The 21,086-nt window shown below is 46.7% G+C and overlaps 1 protein-coding gene across 5 annotated transcripts in view; it reads right to left on the bottom strand.

Moving 5' to 3' along the window:
• Positions 1 to 21,086, bottom strand: part of ASPRV1 (aspartic peptidase retroviral like 1) — a 109,250-nt gene that overhangs the window by 6,001 nt on the left and 82,163 nt on the right. For 4 of the 5 annotated variants that reach the window (XM_078056443.1, XM_078056442.1, XM_078056444.1 and 1 more), the window contains 4 exons: positions 11,038 to 11,080; positions 6,191 to 6,348; positions 4,820 to 4,926; positions 168 to 239 (listed from right to left, as the gene is read on the bottom strand). The gene's annotated coding sequence lies outside the window, so the exon portion shown is untranslated. The remainder of the gene's footprint in view (positions 1 to 167; positions 240 to 4,819; positions 4,927 to 6,190; positions 6,349 to 11,037; positions 11,081 to 21,086) is intronic. The other variant, XM_078056441.1, reaches the window with a different exon arrangement.

Genomic DNA, 21,086 nt, shown 5'->3' with positions numbered 1-21,086 from the left:
GTGTGGGGCCAAGGACACGGGGGCCTCCCCTCCTCCCCTCTCTGGGCACTCGCCACCATGAGCAAGGCCCTCACTGCCGGCCCCCCTCCCGCGCAGCTCCCCACCACCCGTGCTGAGGCCCTGGTCCCGGGGCTGGTGCGGGTGCGTGGGGTGTAGGGTTGACGCACCGCTCCTAGGAGCAGGAGCCACAGCTGGTTCTGACATTCTGCTTCAGTGGGGCCTGGCATCGGGTCTTCAAGCTGAAAAGAAGGGCAAACAGGTGAATTCTGCACAAAAATCTAATTAGGGATTCAGATCAGAGACCAAGGTGGGGCTGGTGGGCTCTGACCAAAGCAACACATGTGGGGAAACCCAAGGCACCAGCAGGTTCCCTATTCTCCAACCACAAAGCCTCAGACTACCAGCACCACCGTTCCCAAGCAGGAAGTACCCAGTCCTCACAACAGTCATGGCTAAAGGCACTTAGCAGAGATAGCTTTTCCTTAACTGGTCCTCCTTCTTGGTCCCTGCCACTGCCCTGACCAAACAGGCACTTCTGCCCGTGGGGCCCTTGCCCAGTTCTCCAGAACCTCTCTTTGCCCATTTGGATTGCCCTCACCCTCCTTTACCATCAGTTCAGAACCCTTCTACCAGAAAACCGCCCAGCACAGCCCACCAGCTGAACCCACTCTGTCAGCAGGCAGCAAGATGCCTGGTGCCAATCGTGGCCCTGGAGGGTCCCAAAGGGTCCTGGAGGTGTTTCTGGAACAGTGATCTCAGGCCTCAGTGCTATTGCCAGTCCTCCAGGCCTGGGGTCAGGGCCATGGCCAAGAGTCAGAACACATTACTGACTAACTCCCTACAAGTCCAATAGGCCGAAAGTGGTTCTTTCCCTATGTTTATCTTTCAATCAAATATGAGTATCACTTAAGGTGTTCTGAAGGCCTCCCTTCTCCCCTCCCCACAGCCTGCCCTCCAATTGGGTTCCCACCTTCTTCCCAAGCCCTGATGCCCCCACCCTAGACCAAGCCCTCATCTCTTCCTGCTCTGATTTCTGCCACCCTCCCTCTGAGCCCAGGGGTTCTGCCGGGCCAGAGGGGCCCGGCAGACCCCCTCCTCCTCTCCCATCTCCATGGTCCCCTTCACTTAGTTGAGGGTGGGAGTGGGACTTGTAAGACAGTCTCAACAGCTCTGGGGACACTGACCCACTTGTGGCAAACACCCCTGAAATTTATGAAACATTCAGGCAATCAAAATATACAGATTGGGTATTCTCCAAATACAAGTGGGCTTCTAATGACACCAGGAAACTTGGCTTAGAGCTAGACACATGGAGACTTTGGTCCAACTTAAAATACCTCAAAGGCAGCTTTGAACTGATCCTGAAATAGTTTTAATTGCTGCTAATGATAACTGGTATTGTGAGCAATGCAAACATATAAAATAGCCTCAGAGCAGGGAGCTGCTTCTTGTGAATCCACTGCCAACTTAGATTTGCTCCTAACTTACAGAAGACGGAGACAAAGCGGGGACACCTTCCCTCTGGCATGTCAAAGTGGTGTCATTTCCTTGCCATCTGGAAGAAGTGGGGGGAGGCGGGAAAGGGAAGGAGGAAAAACAGCAGAGCCCTAACATGTATAGAAATCCCCAGGTTATTGGGAGTAGCAGTAACAAACATTTATTGAGCACCCACTGTGTGCCAGACACCATGCTGCCGGCTGTAAATTAGTGTAAGGCAAGTCTGCAGCATAAATGGGAATGGGCAATGCCAAATAAGTGGGTTGATTCAATTCCATACATATTTCTTGAGGCCAACTGTGCCTCACATTGAGATGAATCAGCGGGGCCCTACCCTCACACAGTGCTCAGGTGAGCTGGGGAGACAGGCTCAGACACAGATGCCCTGAATCCAGAGATGAGTGTGGAAGGTGGGCAAGACAGTGGTCCAAGGAGCACTGGGCAACTCATCCCACGGAAATCAACCTATATTACTCAAGAAAAACAAAAATGAAAGGAATGTTAAGGGGAAACCTGCATTGGCACTGAAACCAAAGAATGAGGGCACCCACAAACCACAGACTTGAATCAGTTGTGGTTGCTCTCTGCAGTCTCTGTGGAGGGCTCTGGGGGTGAGGGCCCTGGGACTGAGCCAGTTCATATGGACACACCAGACAGGAAGGTTTTGGGGGATGGAGTTATTTTCTGGATAAAAAAATCCAGTTAAAAATATGTACATAAAAGCACAGAAAAAAGACTGGAAGGAAATACATCAAAACAGTGATAGTACTTATTTTGCGGTGGTAGGATCATGAATGATCTTAATTTTCTTCCATATACATTCTGAGAATATATTCTCTAATAAGAAAAAAATTATTTAAAAATAAAGAAACTTGTTCTTACAATTTCTGTAAGCTTAAAATTATTTCCAAAGAAAGTTTTCAACCAGGGATATGTGAGAAATCTCTCTATACCTTTTGCTCAATTTTGCTGTGAACCTAAAACTTCGCTAAAAAATAAAATAAAATCTATTTTTTTAAAAGATTTTATTTATTTATTTGACAGAGAGAGACAAAGCGAGAGAGGGAACACAAGCAGGGGGAGTGGGAGAGGGAGAAGCCGACTCCCCACTGAGCAGGGAGCTCGATTCCAGGACCCTGGGATCATGACCTGAGGAGCCGAAGGCAGACACTTAACAACTGAGCCACCCAGGCACCCCAAAAATAAAATCTATTAAATTATTTTTGTAAAGTTTTTAAAAAGGTACTTACAGGGGGAAGTCATACAATAACATTGACAATCATAATAATCACTGAAGGTTAATGATAGGTACAAGAGGGTTCATTTCAGTTTCCCACAACTTTTGGGTGTGTTTGAAAATTTTCCATAGTAAAAAGTAAAATAAGTAAACTAAAGCTCTGTGCCAAGACCCTCCAGCCTGGTCTGCCCAGTTCTAGGCCCAAAGCCTGGGCAGTCTAGATGTCACCCAGTCCTGGGCACTGCAACCACTGGTCCCCCGGGACAGGCAGTCTCAGCTGTGTCTCAGTGTCCCTGCTCGGCATCCTCTCCCAGGCCCCCCTGAAGAGATTCTCAGCTAACTCCTGCCAGCAGGACTGACCTGCACACTGGGCCCCAGGCTCTGGGCTCAGCACACAACCCTGCTCCTCCTCAGTCCCGGCCCCATCCTCATGGCAGCAACACCAGCCTTGCCCCTGATGCACCAGAGGCGTGCACCTTCCTGCCTGGCTGCGCGTCCCCCCGCCCCAACCAACTGCTTGTTGCAGGTGTCCCTGTCCTATACTTTTTTTTTTTTGTCATGGGTTCCCCTTCCTCAGCCAAGTCAACATGCACCAGTCTCTCATGTCTTAAAAAATAAATCCCTCACATGGTCCAGCACCCCCCCTGGTCAATGACTCCTTCTCTCCTTCCTTCCCATTGCCTAGAAGGGCTGAAGTCCAGCCTGCATCCTCTGGCCAGGCCAACGTGCCGGGATGAGGTCCTGGAGGAAGGAGCCCACCTTTCTGATTTGCACAAAGGTGCAGCCCTGCTTCCTGCCTGCCTCACTGTGTCACTCCACTCACCCCCAAAGCCCCTGGCTCCTGCCCCCCGGTCCCCCACTGCACCCCGGCCCAGCATGTCAGTGGCCTCCCAATGGCCACATCCCATGGCTCCTTCAAGGAATTTGATTTTCTGAAGCATCTGTATCACTGCTTTTCCTCCTAAGTCTTTTCTGTCCCATTGGCTCCCGGGACCCAAGTTTCTGGATCTTGTGCCTCCAAGACCACTCTCCTCAGTCTCCTGTGGGCTCCTTTCTCCCCTCGATAGTGCCCTCTCTCTCACTCTGCACTCTCCCCAGACTGTACCCCGGGCCTAACCTCTCTGCTTTGCTCCCGCTGCCCACCGCCACATCCACCTACAGCTGCCGCTTCCATTTGGTTCTAAGTTTTGTGGGTTTTTTTAGTAATCTCTACATGCAACGTGGGGCTCAAACTCATGACCCCAAGATCAAGAGTCGCATGCTCTATCACCTGAGTCAGCCAGGCGCCCCTTTCAACAGTGAACTCGTTATATCTTCTCCCCAGGCCCTTGTGGCCCCTGTGTTCTTTTTCTGGGTAAAAGGTACCACCACCCAGCCAGTTTCCTGAGTCAGCCACAGCGGGGGCACCCTCACCTCCTCCCTCTTCTCAGAGCCCAATCCCGTCGTGGACGGGTGGCCACAGCCGGCTGGCTCCTCCTCCCGAGCCCTCCTGCCCCTGCACCCCCACTGCCTTCCTTCACGGGCCCCACCACTGCAGTGATGGTGCTGCAGATCTCCTCCCCATTAATCCACTCTCCTCACGGCCACCCGAGTCCTGAGATGTAAGTCCACTCATGTCATCCTTCTGCTCAAAATTCTCCATAGCTACTCATCCCAAGATAAAATCTCAACTCACAACATAGCACATGAAGGCCTCCTCCCTAATTCATGCTCCGCCTACACCAAGTGGCTCATGGTTCCCCAGACATGATGGGCTTGCTTGTGCCTTTTCATAAGCCATTCACCTGACCAGGCAAGCCTTCCCCACAGGCCTGTTCTTCTGGAGAACCCCAACTCTTCCCATCTGAGGCACTGCCACCTCTGGGAAGTCTCCCTTGATTTCCCTGGCAGACTTAGGGGCTCCCCCCTAAGCTCCCATCACAGGGACTATAACCCTTATGCCACCTGCAAGCTCCCAGTGGCATGACCCAGGCCCTCTTAAAGTTGGAGACACAATCTAGGCATGAAAGTCATGGTCTTTCTGTCTTTGCTCATATTGTTCCCTCTGTTCATCCATAAGCTGGGCGTCCTCCAAACCCTGCTCACCTTCACCCTGCTCTTCCTCAGCGGTCACTCTCTCCTCCAGACTTGGAATATCAGGCCTGGTGATTGTCTGTAGCTGCTGAACAGTGGCATTCAAACATTTTTATTTACTGTAAGCATAGAAAGACAAACATTTTTCATCATATGCTAGTACACACCTGCATTATAATACATGAAATATATAAGTAACTGAAACAAAAATGTATTTACTACCTGTAATATCATCTGATACCTTCTAATTCACTTGCCTTTTCTTTTTTTAATGCTGGTAATGACACATTCAATTAAGTTCCACAAACTGGCCCCCACCCACTATTTGAAACCTCTGCTATAGCCAGTGGGGATCACTAAAGGTTTCTGGCAGGGGAGCAATGGGATTAGAAGCGGGGGTTAGAGGGGCACCTGGCTGGCTCAGTTGGTGGAGCATGCGACTCTTAATCTCAGGGTTGTGAGTTTAAGCCCCACATCGGGCACAGAGATTACTTCAAAATAAATAAAATAAAATAAAATAAAATAAGGGTGGGTTATAACAGTGCTTCTCAAATATTCTAAGGGGAAGGACCAATTTTGTAAGTTCCCAATCTGTCATGTACTTTATTTTTTAAAAATACAATAAAATGAATTATTAGAAAATAAAGTAACAAAGATATTTTAAAAAATGCAAGCTCCAATTCATTATTATTAACTTCCAGTAGACACTGTGGAGTGGCGCAGCAAGAATGTGCTGGGAGGCAGACACCAGCCTGGGGCTACAGGCTGGGGAGGCTTTCCCAGAACTTTGATGCCCATAAGCCCTTAACATGCGGCCACACCTACCCTGCCCATCTCTGCCCTGAAGAGATTCCTATTTGCATAGTCTGAGGGGCTCTGCCAAGGAGAGAAGTGCCACAGTGCAGGCTCCTGTCTTGTCAACAGAGCCTGGTGCCTGAGTTCGCATCCTGACTCAGCCACTAACTGGCTGTGGGCTCTGGATAAGGACTTAACCTCTCACAGCCTTGGTTTCCTCTAGGATTGTCCTGGGAGATAGTACAGCAATCCTCATGGCAGTGCTTGGCCCGTGGCCGGAATCTGGTTCACACCCCATCTTGTCACCCTCACGGTTACAGTTCTGTTGCTGTGGTCTCTGCTGGCTTCCTGAGTCAGCCTCATCCTCCCAGGCCCCTCCTCTGTGTCCCTCGCTGCCCACTTGGGCCAAACCTTCACCCCACCTCACCTCCTCACCCGTCTGCCTCTCACTCTCAGGACACAGCTTGAACCCTCCTTGGCAGAGGAAATAGTGGGGCCCAGCTGCTTCGACCCCAGGCTCTCTTCACTTCTACATCCTTTCTCAGAACTCTCCCTCCAGCCCAATCCCTCCACCTGAGCCTCACTTACCCACCCCTAGTCCCTCCACTGATGGAAGCTTCTTTCCATCGATGATTCCCTCCCTCTTCTGGGAATCTTTCCAAAGAGTCCAATCTGGTCTCTGGTCACTCCTCAGCCTAAGGCAATCTGCCCAGTGGTGTGCTGGTAAATACATAACAACAGGCACTCTGGAGAAAAAATGTAATCACATATGAGTTCATTTTAAACTTTACTGACATAAAGGATGTTTAGCAATTTACAAGTAGCAATAAAATATACAGTAGTCTTGGGTGCCTGGGTGGCTCAGTCGTTAAGCGTCTGCCTTCGGCTCAGGTCACGATCCCAGGGTCCTGGGATCGAGCCCCATGTCGGGCTCCCTGCTCAGTGGGAAGCCTACTTCTCCCTCTCCCACTCCCCCTGCTTGTGTTCCTTCTCTCGCTTTGTCTCTCTCTGTCAAATAAATAAATAAAATAAAATATACAGTAGTCTATACTGTAAATTGCATATAGCAAATTGAGTCTTACAGAAAGCTTTCATTGATTTTTACCAACCTGCTAAATCCATAACTAACCTATAATTATACTTGACAAATGAGTGTAGTTCTAATGTGAATATTGGTTGATATTTTTGCTTATGCCGACTAATAAGAAAAAGTGAAACAACGAAGATACGTGTTGCAACTTCACTCCTTTGTCAATGGTGTAAGCAACTTCTTTACTGAATCCTGTAATACTTTTTGAATACTGGAAGAACATCTGCTCAATTTCTCTGTACCATTCACAACATAATGGCTATAGGCACAAGATATATGAAAGTTCCAAGTGCATTATTAACATTTTCTCCATAATTTTCCTAAGTCAAGGCAGTCAACAAAGCAATAAATCAGGCCCCAATGTGTGGGTTTGTCAATTTCCATGGTGCAAATATTCCCACGATGGCTGATTTCAAGCTACCAATGTGATGCCACTGAATGTGGAATTAGGAAGAAAAGCACAGTAAAACAACATCATATAGTATTTCCAGAGACATAACAGATGTAAATAATCTTAAAGCCATAAACAATAAAATATTCTGAAATTCTTAGAAGTGATGATTTGAGTACCTTTGTTTTTAATATAATTTACTTAATTGTAATTTTATGTAATTTAATTTTTTCTCCACCCCCTAATTTAATTTTTTTAGTAATAGGCAGGTTTAATTATTGTCTCGCAAAATTCCTGAATATTTAACATCAGCTCTTGGGAGCTAGTATCATCTGAGCACACCTAGATCGACCCCATCCCCCCAGGTCTGCCTTGAACAGGGACCTCAAAAAGCTCTCCAAACCTGATGGCCCCTCCCAATGTACATTTTTCAGGTCTTATAAGCAAAATTGAACTCATTTTCTTGCTCTCAAATCTGCTCCTCTCCAGCCTGACATCTTGGGGAATGGCTTCACCAGCCACACAGGAACCCAAGCCAGAAACCACAATGTCACCATCCCACAAGCCCCACACCTCCTCTGGCTGCAGGTCACGGTCATCTAAAGCCCACCCAAGTCCGCCCTTGCTCTTTATCGCCTGGCCTGCTCAGGCTCACACCCCCATTGCCTTCTTCCCAGTCCCCTACAGCCTGGCACTGCCCATTCCTGCCCACTTTCCTCATGGCATCAAAAGCACTCTCTATGTCCTGCCCTGTTCTGTACCGGGCAAAGTCCAGACTAGTCAGTGTTCCTTGTCGTGTCTCTCCAGATCCATCTCTGGCATATCCTGCACACTCAACTTCTGCTTCAGCTACAGAACTGGCGGTAGTTCCCTTAACACATCCCATTCTCCCAAACCTCCATGCCTGGCCCATGCCATTCCCTGTCCCTAAAATTAAAATTCCTACTTCACAAATTCTTGGTCATTCTTTTGGACCTCAAATATTATCTCCCTAGTGAGCATCCCAACTCCAAGCAGAATTCATTCGTTTGTTCACTCATGCATTCCTTCAGTACTGATTTTTATTTATTGCTAACTATGTGTTAGATTCTATGCTAGGTACCGAGGATGCAGAAATGAGCTAGGCTCTTGGAAAGCTCTAATAGGGAAAATAGAACTAGCACAATCAGCCCCCTGACAGACAGAGCTCTGTGGAGGGTGATGGGGAAGAGCAGAAGGGGGATGCCCTTACAAAGTCTCCTGGGGGCTGTAGCCCTTGATCTGAGCTTTGAAGGATGAGTAGGAGTTGGCTAGGTGAGGAATGTGGGAGAGTGCTCCAGGAAGATGGTACAAAGGCCCTGAGGCATGAGAATGCAGGTCCCACTACATGTGATTCACTTTAGCTAGCCCTTGGGGGTCAAGAGAAGACCATGAAGGAAGGCAAGACGAGATCTAGAGGGGTTTTAACTGGCACATGGAGAAAGTTTGAAAAATGGTGATTCTGATACTGATGAAGGCAATGGGGAGCAATGGAAGTCTTCCCAGTCTAGAATTACAGGCCTTGGGGCCCCTGGGTGGCTCATTCGATTAAGTGTCCAACTCGATCTCAGCTCGGGTCTTGATCTCAGGGTGGTGAGTTCAAGCCCCGCCTACTTAAAAAAAAAAAGAATTACAGGTCTTTTGGAAAGATCGATTTGAGAAATATAATGGAGAGATACAGGGTAAGAATCAAGATGCCGGGTAATGGAACTGGCCCACTGGCTTCTCAGAGTAGCTATGGTAGCAGTTTTCCTTGGAAGCTAGGATGCCTGAACTGAGATCTGAAGAAGGAAAGGGGTGTCCTAGGTGAAGAGAAGGGATGGTGAAGTGGGATCGTGAGTGAGGCTCAGAGAGACCCCACTTACCCACCAAGAGCCCAACCTGCAAACTCATCTTCCCTTCCTTGTCACACTGTCTTCCCTCAGCTTTTTTAAAGGAACCTTGCTCCCTTTAACAGAGGGCTTTCGACCATTCTGTTCCTCTTCCTGGAGAGCTTCCTGGCCTCCTCCCCCATTCTTGAGGGAATTGGTAAGTTTGGAAAGCACCCAGAATTACTTGAGGAAAAGGATCTGTTTGCAGCAGATACATTTGAATTTGCCAAGAAACTGCCACCAGCTTCACTCACTTAGAAACTGAGGCCAGGTCGTGGTTTTCTCCCTGTGGTCCCATGTCTTCATGGGTAAAATGTGGACCTTGACCTTCACTGCACATTGCACAAAATAAGTGCCCCAAAACTATTTGCTGAATGAACAGCCAGATGAATGTAAGAGCCTGGCCAAGGCTGCATATATAACGTACGCCTGACCTTTCCCCGTGGTCAATGAATTTGTTCTTGATTGGACTGAGCCAGGGTCAATTTCTAGATGGCCTCAGGGCCACAGGCATATATGTTGGAGACTGCACACCTCAGGGTACAAAGGGTTATACCTGTTCTTGCTCAAAAATTACAGGAAATTGCTAAATGGACCAAAAGAAGAACCAGCATGCTTGCTGCTCTCTGTCTCTCCCCTGGCCCCCAGCTGTTGCCTCATGGAGGGTCAAAACAGGCAAGATAAAATCTGTCCGACTCATAGCTCCAAAAAAACAGGAGTTAGAAATGTGACCCAAGCGTGGTTCTGCCCCACCCAGTGCTGCCTCTCCCCACTGTGTGGCCCAGGGAGGCTCTGACCCAGGACTGGCCACCTCAGGCCTATATCCCTGCCTGTTCCCCAGCCTTCTGTCTTGAGACTCTATTCTGATCTCTCATGAGATCCAAATCTGAGTTCATTTCCAGATAGTGGGCCTGGTTTTCATCTTCTCTAACAAAAAGTCCAGTGTGAGTCAGGGAGGGATGGAAAACCATGATCCTCCAACCCCTGCTTCTTGGCCCACTGGCCTCTCAGAGGCGTTGCGGTAATACTTTTCCTTAGAAGCCAGGCCCAGCCCCACAGTACCTTGCTCCCTCCAATCTGATCTTGGTGAGGCAGCAGTGTGGATGTGCAGTCTTCATCCCCATCCCAACCCCGGGAGCCAGGAGTCAGCTCCAGAGCCAATGACATTGAGTTGGGAGCCCTCACACAGGCCATGGGACCTGGAGGAGACTATTCTCTCCTATACCACAGAGACCAACCAAGACATATCCCTGGACATAGAACACATCCTTCCTGGAACCTGATACAGGGCCTTTGCCCAATGATTTTAGATCATTATTTGTTGAATGGTCTCCAGAATTATCTGAGTGAATGAATGACTGATATTGACAATGAGTCAGGAGCCTTCAAAACCTGGACACTTCTGGGTTAAAAAAAAACCCTTATCAGCCTCTTTCTTCTCACCCTGAGACCCCACCTCACCCCACCAGTGAATAGCCATGCAGACCCCCTCTCCCTCCACAGAGTGTCCCAGTCAGTAAGATCACATCTCCTTTCCATATGGCCCTGAGTTAACTCTTCTCCACACTTCATTCCTACTTTCCTCTTTGTCACTGTGCCCTGTCAAAGCACATATGGAGAGCCCTAACCCAGATCAACCTATGTGAAATTGTCTGAGGACAGGAAGTGCTAGAATGCCCCCCATAACACACACACACACACACACACACTCACTCACTCACTCTGAAGAAGCACAAACTGGGCAAAAATGTAGGAATTCAATTTCACCAAATCATTTTTTTAATTATGGGATTTCCCAGTGTCTCAAAAGAAAATTACAACTCCCAGACAAGCATCTATAAGTAAAAATATAAAGACACTGGCAGCAAGCCCACTGTGGGTGGGAAATCACCAGCAAGGGGAACTCTGCTCCCCTCTAAGAGTTCTATAATTGTTCCAGAGCCATTGTTCCTGCTCCTGCAACCAACCGTACTGTAAGTTGTGTAAGATGCTGTCAAAAGAGCACAGGGCTGAAAAGCAGGAACCGCAAGTTCCAAACCCGCAACTGCCCAAGTAGCTGTGTTACCTTAAATGAGCTTGTTAGCATCTCTGGGCTGTCCTGTTTCCATCTGTAAAATGAAAGATGGGCTTTAAATCTTCTGTCTTGGATTTCTTATATTCACACTGCCTGGCCCAGTGTCACCTAGGGAGGGCTTAATAAATACAAATGAGAAGAAATGGTCCAACGTGATTTTTTAAAAGATTTACTTATTTATTTGAGAGAGAGAGCATGAGCAGGGGGAGAGGCTGAGAGAGAGAGAGAGAGAAGCAGGCTCTGCACTGAGTGTGGAGCTAGACACGGGGCTTGATTTCACAACCCTGAGATTATGACCTGAGCTGAAAGCAAGAGTCAGAGACTTAACCAACTGAGCCACCCAGGCGCCCTGTCCAACATGATTTTTGAGTGAATATAACTCCAAACCTGGCTTAAGATACCATTTCCTAACAAGTTCATCAGGGAAGTTGGATAGAATGCATCTTTGGAAGGTCACAAGGTCTTGGGGTTTTCTCTTCTTCCATAGCCAATTTTTGGCCTATGGGGTAAAAAGAGAGAAGTAGGAATAACTCTGTGGGGACAGTGGAGGGATTGGTGGGACAGAACCACTGAGGGGGAGGCTTGCTTGTGTCAGTGTGAGCTACACCATTCCAAGTAGTCTTGGACCTGCTACTCTAGGTAATGAGCCTGCATGTGGGTCCCTGCCCTTGGGTGGTGAGGACGGTGCCAAGTATCTGCCCAGTGAGTGGATGTAAACCCAGACATCATCGCCCCCACCCCAGCCCAAGAAGGAAGCAGGCTGGGGCACTCTCAGACCACCTTTGCCTGAACACAACTAGCCATGTGCCTGTCCCCAGCCCCTGGAGAAAGGAGGACAGCCCTCTGCAGAGTCGGCATGCAGCCAGAGTCCCGGGCCTTACGTCCAGGTAGCAACCCCGGAACTCTGAGGAATGCTTGCTCTCACCCCCAGAGAACTCAAGGGAGGGGGCTCTTGTGCTCCTCCCAACACTCTCTCCATCTCTTCGGGCCCCAGGGAGACTCGTGTACCTGGGAGTTGCTTCAGGGAGGGTTTTCCTAGACTGGTTCTAAGGATGGTCACACAGTCTTCCCAGGACATTTGCCTTCCAGTCCCCTCTGCCTCGCTGAAAACTAGAAAACTAGAAACCCAGTGGGCTAGAAAACCCAGCTTCAGAATCAAGCCAGCTCTGTCCCTCACCTACTATCTGGCTGTGGGAAAGCTACTTGGCCTCTGTTCCCTCTTTCATAAAATGAAAGCAGTAGGACCAACCCAACAAACAGTTATATGGATTAAATGAGATCATGCAGAGAGAGCACTGAGGCCAAGCCTGAAGCTAGCTCAAATTTACCATGATGATTACACAGAGCTACAAAAGAAACGTTCACAGACTAGACCAACAATAGGCCTAGGGAAAAATCTGTCGGCAGTGCTGCTAAAGGGGCCGTGGTCAGGTCACGTGACAGTGACTAGGAAAGACCAAGAATGTCAAAATAAAAGAAAACCTCACCCCTTCCCAGAAGTACTGACTCTAGAATGGTGAATGTCCAGGGCTGCTTTAGAGGTTATGGAACCAGCCCCTCACTGCACGGTGGAGGAAACAGGCTCGGAGACAATGTATGACATGCCTGAGGACACCCCACAGGTTTGTGACAGTATTTGGACAAGAGGACATATCTCCCAATTTCTTCTTGGTGTGGCCAGATTATTTTCTCAGATATTAATCTGTGTTTAGATGGGTTGCATTTTTCCTTTGCCTTCTCATTCCAAGAAGGCCTGGGATCTGTCCTCTTTGAGACAGAAGCCACCCCTAGGCCCTTCTCTCCTTTGCATCTGTTTTCCTGAGCCCGAGCTCCTTGCAGACTCAGAGGGGTGTCTTGAAGGCCACCCTGGGAGGGAGAAAATGGAAGGGGAGAGGGAAAGGGGACCCTGGGGAGTGGGAAGAGGATCCAGACTAGTGCTCTGCACCTTCAGCGAGCAGTGGGCCTTGGAGTTGGGGAGGTAGGGCCCGGGGCACAAAAGCCTCAAGCAGGGCCTGACAGCAGAGTCTGAACCTCACAGGGTACCAGGGCCCATGAGAGAGAGTACAGCCTATAGAAGTGCCCCTTTCCTGGGCAGCACCAGAGGCCTCCTGGATTCATGGGTGACCCTCATGAGGAGGGGGCCTATAATGACAGCAATAGAGTTTCCTCGCCGTCAGGTAAGACGGGAGTTCAGGGTTGGAACTGAGTTGATCTCAGGAGCATTTCTTGCCCTCCTGGCATGGTAGATTGAGATTCATACTACCCACAGAAGGCACTACTCAGTCCTCTTCATGACAGCATTTCCCATGACGGTATCACCCATCCGTACAGTGCTTTACAAAGTGCTTTGCAACAGTCCATTTAGTCCCTGAGATCCTGACCATTAACCAGATGAAAAATAAAAAGAGACCCCAGAAAACGGACCAGATTTGCTCAAGTTCACACAAGTAGTAAGAGAACCAGGACGAAATCCCCATTCCCCGGACTCCTGGACAGTGCTCTTTACGACATGTCACTGCCTACCCTGTACCACTCTTTGTACACAGCTGGCCTCTGGGTCACTAGGAGAGCTTGCTCTCTCAGAGAGCACACTTCACTGTCACCCAGGTTCCACGGCCCTGGGCAGGCCTCTGCAGGAGAAACAAGGCCTGCAGGAAACATCTGGCGGGCCTCCCCTTCCTGGGTGACACTGCCTTGGTGACTCTGCAGGATGCAGGGATGGCTTTCTAGATGTTTACCTGACACTGGTTGTATGTCAGCTTGAATGGAAGCTAAAGTCTTAGATGTTAACAAAAGCCCCTATAAATGATTGGAAAATCAAAAACAAAAAGTACAAGTGGTTACCAAACAGATGAAAAAAATCTGTAAACCCACTAGCCATGAAGAAATGCTCACTAACTTAAAAAATGGTCAGAAGACATGAAGAGACATTTCTCCAAAGAAGACATACAGACAGCCAACAGACATATGAAAAGGTGCTCACCATCACTCATCATCAGAGAAATGCAAATCAAAACCACAATGAGCTATTACCTCACACCTGTCAGAATGGCTAAAACAAAAAACACAAGAAATAACAACTGTTGTGAGGATGTGGAAAAAAAGGAACCCTCATGCACTGTTAGTGGGAATCCAAATTGGTGCAACAACTGTGGAAAACAGTATGGAGGTTCCTCAAAAAGTTAAAAATAGAACTAGCCTATGATCCAGCAGTCACCCTACTGGGTACTTACCTCAAAAATACAAAAACACTAATTCAAAGGGATACATGCACCCCTATGTTTATAAGCAGCTTTATTTACAGTAGCTAAAGTATGGAAGCAGCCCAAGTGTTCATGGATAGATGAATGGACTAAGAGGTGGTGTGTGTGTGTGTGTGTGTGTGTGTGTGTGTGTAAAATATGTTATTCAGCTGTAAAAAAGAATGAAATCTTGCAGTTTGCAACAACATGGATGGAGCTAGAGAGTATTATGCTAAGTGAAATAAGTCAGTCAGAGAAAGACAAATATCATATGATGTCACTCATATACAGAATTTAAGAAACAAAACAAATGAACAGAGAAAAAAGAGACAAACCAAAAGCCAGAGAACAAACTGAGGAGAGGTGGGGGGGGGGGGTGGGTGAAATAGGTGATGGGGATTAAGACAGCACTTGTGATGAGCACTGGGTGATGTACAGAACTGTTGAATCGCCATATTGTACACCTGAAACTAATATAACACTATATGTTAACTATACTGGAATTAACATTTTTTAATTTTTTAATTAAAAAAAGAAAAAATTTAGAAAGAACAATATTTAAAAAGAGTGACAAACATTGTTTCCAAAACTGTATGTTTATTTCTATAGCTGGCATCATACCATTTAAATGTTCTCATTTATGAAGTGGTTTTAAAACTCTCCTGCATATATTATCTAATAACATATCCATATACATAAAAAAAGGAAAAATAAATGCCCACTAAATTGATGTTATTGCTGTTGCTATAATACCTGTTAGGTATTAACATACTATACTATTGATGGGAATATAAATTGACACAACTTTCCTACACACACAGAGACACATCAAAAGCCTTAAAAGTATTCACATGCTTAAATACAACATGGCATCTTGGACTGAATCCTGGATAAAGAACATTAGTAAGAAAATTAATAAAAGCCAAATATAGTCTGGAGCTTAGTTAATAGTAACGTACCAATGTTAATTTATTAGTTTTAGGTAAGATATTAAAGTTAGAGGAAGCTCTGTGAAGGGTACATGGGAACTCTCTGTACTATCTTTGCAACTTTTTGTAAATCTAAAATTATTTCAAAATGAAAAGTTTATTTTTTAAATGTTCACAAGTCTTTTACCCAGAAATTTCATTTCTAAGATTTTACCTCAAAACTTATCACAGATATATGGGGCTCCTGGCTGGCTCAATCAGTAGAGCATGCAACTCTTTTTTTTTAAACATTTATTTGAGAGAGAGAGAGAGAGTGCAAGTAGAGGGAGGGCAAGAGGGAGAAGGAGAGAATCTCAAGCAGACTCCCAGCTGAGCATGGAGCCTGATGTGAGGCTGATCCCATCACCCTGAGATCATGACCTGAGCCAGAACCAAGAGTTGGAGGTTCAACAGACTGAGCCACCCAAGCCCCTTGAGCATGCAACTCTTGATCTCAGGGTCATGAGTTCAAGCGTCATGTTGGGCACACAGCTCACCAAAAAAAAAAAAAGATTAAAAAAAAAAAAAACACCAGCAGATTAAAACAAAACAAAATAAAAAAGAAAGACCTAGCATATTTTTTTAAAGAATTTATTTATTTATTTATTTGACAGAGAGACACAGCGAGAGAGGGAACACAAGCAGGGGGAGTGGGAGAGGGAGAAGCAGGCTTCCCGCTGAGCAGGGAGCCCAATGCGGGGCTCGATCCCAGGACCCTGGGATCATGACCCGAGCCGAAGGCAGACGCTTAATGACTGAGCCACCCAGGCATCCCTGTAATGCCTAGCATATTAAAAAAAAAACTTATCAGAGATGTAGATGAACATTTACTTATAAAGATACTGCACCACCTGTGATAATGACAAAAATGTGGAAATTATCTACATGTCCAAGAACAGCACGTTAATTAAATAAGTTATAATGCATCAAATGATGATAGAATGTGGTCAGAAACAATATTATAATATTTGTTGACATGGAAAATGCTTACAATAGAAGGTAAAGTGAAAGAATTAAGACACAAACTATATATATTTTAAACTCAATACAGTTTTTTAAAAAATTTCATTTATTCATTTGAGACACAGAGATACGGAGATAAAGAGAGAGAGAGAGAGCACAAGCAGGGGGAGAGGCAGAGGGAGAGGGAGAAGCAGGCTCCCCGCTGAGCCAGGAGCCCGATATGGGGCTCGATCCCAGGACCCTGGGATCATGATCTGAGCTGAAGGCAGATGCTTAACCCTCTGAGCCACCCAGGCGCCCCTCAATACAATTTTTAAGTGATGTACATAAACAATATAAGAAATACACTGATATATTAAAGATAGTTATTAATGAGTCATATAGAGAATCTTATTCTGAGTATATTTGTATATATTGTAAATTTTCTACAATGAACTTCTGCTTATAATCAGGAAAAAAAGGTATCAAAAATCCCCAACCTATGGCAGTTCCTCAAAAATTTAAACAGAATTACCACATGACCCAGCAATTCCACTCCTAGTATACACTCAAGAAAACTAAAAAAACAAAACAAAAAACTGAGAACATATGTCCACAATAATATTTATACATAAATATCCATAGCAATATTATTTATAATAGCCAAAAAGTAGAAACCCTCCACGTGTCCAACAGGTTAAAAAAAAATGTGGCATATCCATGCAATGGAATATTATTCAGCAGGAAACCGGAATGGAGCACGGACACAGCCACAACATGGATAAACACTATGTTAAGTGAAAGACACGAGACATAAAAGGGCATTTATAATAGGATTTCATTCATAAGAAACGTTCAGAATAAGCAGATCTACAGACAGAGAGTATAGTCTACTAGTGGTTGCTGGGAGCTGGGGGATGGGCAGCGACTGCTAATGGGTCCAAGGTTTCTTGTTGGGGTGATGAAAATGGTCTGCAATTGGTGATGATGGTTGCACAACCTCGTGAATACACTAAAAACCACTCAGTTGTACACTTTAAAGGGTGAATTTTGTGGTTTGTGGATTATTATATCTCAAAAAAAAAAAGAAAAAGGAAAAAATTCCCTTGTCCAAATGACACATTTCACTGCTTCTCACAATTTTCTTTCCCAAAATCCTTCTCCTTACTTTTAAGTGATGCTCAGGCTGGTAGAGTACAAATGCCCCCCAAGCCAGGCCCATGTAGGCAGACAGGTGGCCGTCCATTTATATGATGGACAGACTCCTGAGAAGGTGATTGTGATTGTGATTGTGAAATCTCTCCCCATCATTCCTTCCATCCTCTCCAGTTCGTTCATCTATCTATCCTTCCTTCCTATCCTCCCTCCCTCAAGCACTAAAGCCATACTATCCAGGGGGCCCCCACAGTGAGGAGCTAATCCTTACAGCTAGCTACCCTTTAAAACTGACACTCTGTCCTTTTAAATCTCCCCTATAAAATACAAGTTTTCTGGGATTTTGAACTTACCAGCTCTGTGGGAATTAACTGATCTAACATACAGCAGGCTGAAAAGACAAGAGATACAGAGAGAAGCTCTAATAGGGGCAAAGGGATGGGGCAGGCCCACAGCAGGCAATAGCTCCCGGAATGGACAAGCCTCAGTGGGGTATGAGGGCACTGGTACTAGGAATCTTCCAGGAGAGAGGGGAAGACAGGGGCACAAAGGCAATATATGCTGACTGATCAGTCCTGAGAAGGTAGGCTTGCTTCTCTCCCTTATCAGGCCTGAGGCAGTCATCACGAAATCTTCCACCTCCGAAGTCTGACCCTCCGGCTTAGAGGCCTTTTAGACTCCCCGAGTGGATGACATTGCTGCAGTAGAATACTGGGCACAAAAAAAGGGGAAAGGAACAAAGCAAGGGGTTGGTCCCTCCCCAGGACTGGGCCAAAGGTAAAGTAAAAAGAAGAGTCAGTATTGAAAAAGTAAAAGTAAGAAAAAGCAAATGAAAAATTTTAAACTGGCCCAAGGTTCTTTTCTGCAGGGCATATAGAACTTTGTAAAGATCAGGTGAGGATTTGGGGTTGGGACTCTTGGGGAGGGTCAGGGAGGAGGCTGGAGGCCCTGGAGCAGGGTAGCCCTTTGAGTAAAGATGCCACCTTCCTGCTCAGGGTGGAGCGGGGCCAGGCTGGACAGAGAGGGTGTTGAAATGAAAAACTGATGGAGGAAGTTAAAGAAAACAGGTGAGGTAAGCAGTAGTTACATCGTTTTGCACTTGAGGGCTCACGTGGCAGGCCTACAGGAGCACCAGGGTGGGGCAGGGGGGAGTCTCACGGGTGATAGTCAACAGTTCTGCCTGTCTAGCAATCTCCCCTCCATTCTTCTGGATACAGCACCTCACTTTTCTGACGGAGAACTCCATCTCCCTCAGTCCCCAGCGGGACTGTCAGCACAGGATCCAGACCAGCCAGTGAGACTCTGTCTCGATCACACAAGGAGGCTGGCATGGCCCCTAGTTAAGGCAGCCTGCCTTTTCCTGAAAACCCAGGCCCAAGTTTTCTGGTCTTCCTGAAGCCTCAGAGCCAACCCTTTCTTCAAGGCTACGAGCTGGGAGTCTTCTAATAAATGACCTTTTTTGGCTTATGTTAGCTGGACCCTCACTGATACAACATGAGAAACATGATGCCATGCACCTGGGTGGCTCAGTCCGTTAAGCGTCTGCCTTTGGCTCAGGTCATGATCCCAGGGTCCTGGGATCGATGCTGGGCTTCCTGCTCAGCGGGGGGTCTGCTTCCCCCTCTGCCTGCCCCTCCCCCTGCTCATGTACATGCACTCTTTCTCTCTCTCTCTCTCTCTCTCTCTCTCTCTCTCTCGGTCAAGTAAATAAAAAATCTTTTAAAAAAATTTTAAAAAAAAGAAACATGATGCCATGGTACTAATAATTCCCATTACTTACTGAGTGTCTACCATGTGCCAAGAACAGTGTGGGGCCTATCACATGTATTAACCTAATGCTCACTCCACAGATGCAGAAACTAGGACTCAGAGAGATTAATACCATGTCTTGGAGTTCCATATTTAAAGGAGATGAGGCACCTGGGTGGTTCAGTTGGTTAAGCAACTGCCTGCAGCTCAGGTCATGATCCTGGAGTCTCAGGATCGAGTCCCATGTCAGGCTCCCTGCTCAGTGGGGAGTCTGCTTCTCCCTCTGACCCTCCCCCATCTCATGCACTCTCTCTCTCTCAAATAAATAATCTTATTTATTAAATAAAAATCTTTAAAAAAACATTTTAAAAAATAAATAAAAAATAAAGGAGATGAAAAGGGGATTCAGATCCACTTTAATTTAGCTTCCAAGCCTAGGCTCATTCTCTCTCCTTCCCCCTCCCATCCCCTCCCTTCCCTTCCCTTCCTCTTTCTTTTAAATTTGTGGACATTGGGGGCAGAGAGCTGAGTTAACCAAATTCCTCAGTTCCTGGCACTTGAGCACCACCGGTTCCCTCTCCTGTTTCACCACCCAAGTTTTCCCCACCCTACCACACCACCTTCCCAATGCCCAGGATCACAGCTCACATGTGATAGGGTCTGACCTCTTCCTGACAGACACTCCAGATATTTGGGACTCTAGACTTTGGGTTTCTTTGTTTCCTTGAGGATCAAAATCTAGTTTGACCTGAGAAACTTTTCCAGGTGACTCTCTAGCACTCCCATCCAATAGCCAACCTATTAGCCTTATTATTAGCTTAGCTCTGGGCTAGAATGAGATGTGGAACTGGTAAGAAAGAGAAAGACTCAGTCTCTACCCTCTAGAAGTTTAAAATTCATACAATGGTCCACTGAAAATACATATGGAGAACTGACCTCATGTGCCAGGTCCAATGATAGGAAGGATGACTGCAACAGTTGCTGCCCTCTAAGAGCTAAGAGTCTACTAGGGAAGAAGACAATTAAGCAATTAAACCTTTGTCACAAGGCTGTGGTAGGGGATATGGAGCAAAGCTGGGTAGACAGAATCCAGGCCTGGGCATGACTTGGATAGTAACATTAATCCCAGAAATCATGAAGAAATATAAATCTATAAGTATATTTGTTTCCGCTCATTTGCCTCAGCATCATGCAACATGGTGGGTGGAATTTTCATCACACTTGGAGGGCAAGTGTGGGATGGCCAGAATTAAAATGGAGACTATGTGGCATGCAGTAAATTTAAGTGCGAGGAGTCCAGAGAGACACTCAGAGAAGGAAGCAGTCATTCTAGACTAGACCTGTGGAGACCGGGACCAAGGGAGGCCTATCGAGTAGGACATGGATGTCCCCACATACAGATGCCTTCACTGGAGAAAACAAACAGGGTATCTAATATAAATCCCAATCAAAAGACACAGAAGACTCTGCCCTGCAGGTGAGAGTAATGGCTGGGCTGCTTCCCACAAGGGTAATTCTCCATGTGGTCCAGGATAGGTGGCGGTGGGGGCAGATTAGCTAAAAGTGGTGAATGGTTCTCCTGAGCAGCCCAGCTGCCCAGCAGGTAAGAAGGCAGCACTGAGAACCCTTACCACTACCACCTCTGCTTAGATACATGTGTGCTCAGGACAGGGCGCCTGGGTGGCTCAGTTGGTTAAGCGACTGCCTTCAGCTCAGGTCACTATCCCAGGGTCCTGGGATCAAGTCCCACGCTTCTCCCTCTCCCTCTGCCCCTCCCCCAGCTTGTTTTCTCTCTTGCTCACTCTCTCAAATAAATAAATAAATAAAATCTTTAAAAAAAGTGTGCTCAGGACAGAATCTGTTCATCATAGGCCGCCCCTGGAGTAGGTTGAGGCCTCCCAGATCAGCCAGTCCATTTGGGGACACCTAAAAGCTTCTTTAACTTGAGCCTTTATGTCCCCAGCCCACTGTTTCAAGCAATAGA

Source organism: Halichoerus grypus, chromosome 10 (assembly GCF_964656455.1).
Source record: "Halichoerus grypus chromosome 10, mHalGry1.hap1.1, whole genome shotgun sequence".
NCBI lineage: Eukaryota > Metazoa > Chordata > Mammalia > Carnivora > Phocidae > Halichoerus > Halichoerus grypus.
This window is presented reverse-complemented; position numbering and strand designations above follow the sequence as displayed.